This window comes from Phaseolus vulgaris, chromosome 10 (assembly GCF_051622355.1).
Source record: "Phaseolus vulgaris cultivar YP4 chromosome 10, ASM5162235v1, whole genome shotgun sequence".
Taxonomy (NCBI): domain Eukaryota; kingdom Viridiplantae; phylum Streptophyta; class Magnoliopsida; order Fabales; family Fabaceae; genus Phaseolus; species Phaseolus vulgaris.
The window spans coordinates 7,927,106-7,931,209 of NC_143507.1; positions in this window are offsets into that span (position 1 = coordinate 7,927,106).

The following is a 4,104-nucleotide window of genomic DNA, read 5'->3' on the forward strand; positions in this document are numbered from 1 at the left end:
CGTTTTCATACTATTATCTTTTCCACCTAAATGATAACTAATACTTATTGTTAAATTTCAAGATCATGTACTAATAACAAATCAATTGTGTTTTCATTCATATTATTTTTAACATGTTTTATTATTAACTGAAGTTTATTAAATTTATGAAAACGTGTAAAATAACTTACATACATCAAATTGTAAACCATAGTTATAGTTTTCTATTTCTAAAGTATAGACTACAATTAATTACAATAATAACTAAATTAGAAACCATTTTAAAAACTAAAAATAAAAATTGATTTTTAAATTAGTTTTTATTATTGTTAAATAATTTTTAAATTGGTATCTAAATAGGAATCAAGGTTTTTACTACCAAATTTAAAAACTAAATAATTGATTGTTAAAACCTTACTAATTAGACACCAATTTAGAAACTATTTAACAATAATAAAAAATAATAGAAATTAATTTAGAAACTATTTTTTTTTTAGTTTTTAAAATGTCTCTATTTTAGTTTTATGATAACTAATTATTTTGGTCTATAAAAATTGGTTTCTATTTTATGATTTTATTACGGTGTATTAGTTAACAAATTCATATAATATTACTAGCATTTCTGTTATGGAGAACCAATTAGTAAGAAAGAAATGAGTTTTGTGATATTTTTTCAGGTTTCATTCTTTGCACCATACACAGTTCAGAACAAACTACTCCTTGTTTATGCCATTTTATGACTACATCTATGGCACCACAGATAAAGCTTCTGATACATTGCAGGAATCTGCATTAAAATGAGAAGAAGAAACCCTAGATGTTGTGCACCTTACACATCTCACAACCTCTCAATCAATCTATCATCTCAGGCTTGGATTTGCTTACTTGGCTTCGAAGCCTTACACATCAAAATGGTACCTTTGATTGATGTGACCTATGACAGCTTGGTTCATGATCCTCACTCACATGGATCAATGGTACAACATTCATTGTGGAGGGAAATCGTTTTTATACATTCAAGCTGCAAACTTGGAAATTCCAAAGTACAGTCTCCAATTAAGTTTTCTATTTTTTCATTCTCTATATTTATTTTCTGTATTTGTTTCCTCGATTTCATAAACATTAATTGAAAACAATTTATTTGTTTTTTTTATTATGATTTATGATGGAAAAACTCTCTTTTTCTATTAATTATTTTTTTTATTTCTTCTTCAAATAGATGACGAAGGAGATTTAAGGAGTGAAAATATTCTAAAAATTCAAGATTAGTACAAAATATAAAAACAAAGACCCTTTATTTAATGCGTTTTTATGGTTAGACACTGTCATTCAAAATCCGATGATTTTTTTGAAATTAATTTTATTTAAGAATGCGACTTTTTGTTATAGTTGCATTATTAAACAAAGTGTTTTGTTTAAGAATGTGACTTTACCTCTTAGCCGCATTCTTAAAACATTTTTTTTTTATCCTAAGACAAAGCGCGTCACTTACGCTTTCATACTTCCTTTTCTGGCACTTTCGTTCTCTTCAACTCTTTTTCTCTGGTGCTTCCTCTTGTCTTCCTTGAGCCTGCATTTGTCTTCTTCGTTGTTGTCGCTTCTGCTGTCTCAAGTTCTTGTCATCCTCAAACGGATGGGTAAACTGAAGTTGTAAATAGATCTCTTTTCACTATGCTTAGGTCAATCATGAAAGGCAACCACAAATCTTAGGATGAGTATCTTCCTCATATTGAGTTTGCATATAATAGGGTAGTTCATAAAACTACTAATATTTCTCCATTTGAGGTTGTGTATGGATTTAACCCTCTTACTCCTTTGGATTTGTTACCTCTACCTAATCCACAAGAATTTGTACATAAGGAAAGAGTAATAATGACTGAATTTGTAAAGAAAATGCATGAGAGGATTAAGAAATAAATACAACAACAAACAGAGAAATATATGAAACATAACAATAAGGGAAAGAGAGAGAATATATTTTAGGAAGGAGATTGGGTTTGGCTTCACCTTAGGAAGGATAGATTCCCTAATAAGAGAAAGTCCAAACTTAGTCCCCGAGGATATGGTCCTTTCCAAGTCCTCAAAAGAATCAATAATAATGCATATCAACTTGACATGCTTGAGGAATATGGAGTACATACTACCTTCAATGTTATGGATCTAACACCTTTTGCAGGTAGTGGAGATGAAGAGGCAGAAACTTGTGACTTGAGGACAAATCCTCTTCAAGAAGGAGGGGGTGATGGAAGAAGGTCACGCTCAGGCCCAACAACTAGGTCAATGGCAAGGAAGATCCAAGAAGATTGAGACTCTGCTACTGATGGCAGAGAAACTTTCCTATACATGTTCAAAAATCCATAAACCTAGTGTAGAGTAGAATTTATTTTTGTCAAAAGTAGAATAAGAATTTTACTTGTAATTTTTCTTAAATGTAATTAGGGTTGAATTTAGGCATCTAAAAACCAACCTAGGTTAAATTAGGGTTTCTAGAAACTCCTAATTAAACCTTGGTCGATCCTTTAGACCTAATTTGAGTCAAATGATGCATACCATATCACGCCTCCCTTGTGAGCTCAAATAGGCGCCTATTTTCAAACATTTGTCCATTTGAATTTCCCACCAAATTATGTGTACAATGGCCAGACCCTAAAGCAATATAAAGGGGTGTTTGGCTCATGAATTTTGGAAGATTAATGAATGAGTGAATTGTTGCCAAGATTGCTAGCCATCTCACTCCCTTGTCTTGCCTCTCTAGGATAGGTACTTTAATCTTCTTCTTCACCTAACTCAAGTGATATGGCCCAACCAATCACTCTCCCTACCTATCATGCATCTTCAAGGAATCCATAGCTCCATGAGAGTCATCCTTGCACATTTCCTCCATTGAAGCTTCCACAAATCCTCCAAAATTTCAACAAATCAATTCCGTCATGAAGGCACATTCCATCAAGGTGTCTGGGTTAGGCTATGAATGTATGAAATGCATCAGCCACAATGGTTACCTCATCTCAAGGTAGTGGAACATGAGCATCAACTACTCATTTTTTTCCACTGTTATCTTCACCACATTAGAGGGGAGAGGGGCGTTATGTAAGGTGGTGGCCTCTTGATAGACTTTTCCAATGGCCACCACCTGAGGAAAGATGTCACCCTCTATCAATAACTCACATTGGCTTATTTGGCCAATGACATCCCCCCCTGAGGTTGTAGGAGCTACATAACTCCCCTTTGTGCTCTTGGGAGCATAACTAACATGCGGCTCAAGCAGCTCAGCACAATGTTGTTGCGATAGAAACTTCTATCGCAACTCTAGTTGCACACGTTCAGTCTCCTTTCTGATCTCCTCCATTAATTCTTAATGTATCTTACTCGTAAGTTCTACTTTGGTCTCTGAGGTGGGGGAGAAGGATGAGTTTCGTGTTGCAGCTCCGAAATAATATTTAATTCCAACCCCTTTTCCAGTTGCACGTACATGACCAGGGTGCTCAGGTCATCCAATTGCTTCAATCAGGATATCTTGACGACCTTGAGATACAAAATTACCTTGGGAGCTTTGCTTAACCAAAGAATCCTGCAAGAGACCAAAATCATATAAGTTTTTAATATAATTAATGCTTTAAAATAAATGCAAAAGAGGATAAAAATAACTTACAATTTTTTTCTGAGATTATCTGTGATTGCTCATAACTATATGCACTCAACTTTTTAATTCAGACCATCTTCCATTTTTGGTGGCGGGATGATGGCGATGGAGGTTCACTGACACTTGTATCAATCGCAAACGCAGTCCCCTATTTGGATTGCTCATTTTCCACATCAATGATTTTCAAGCTTTCGATACCCCGAACAAGACATTAGGTGTGAGGTGACATTCTTTAATGTTATCTCTTGAGTTTTCTTTCGACGATCCTGTCATAAATGAAATAAAGAAAGTGAATAAAATAATATTAAGTAATTAATGTTATGATTCACAAATAAAATAATTAAGTAACTTCACTTACCAACCACACTTTAGATTCACGGCTTTGAAAAAAAAGACGCAATGTCTCCTCATCAATATTGATGTACTTTAAACAAAGATTTAGGCCTTTATAACAACCAAAAACATAATTCGTCGTCAATTGT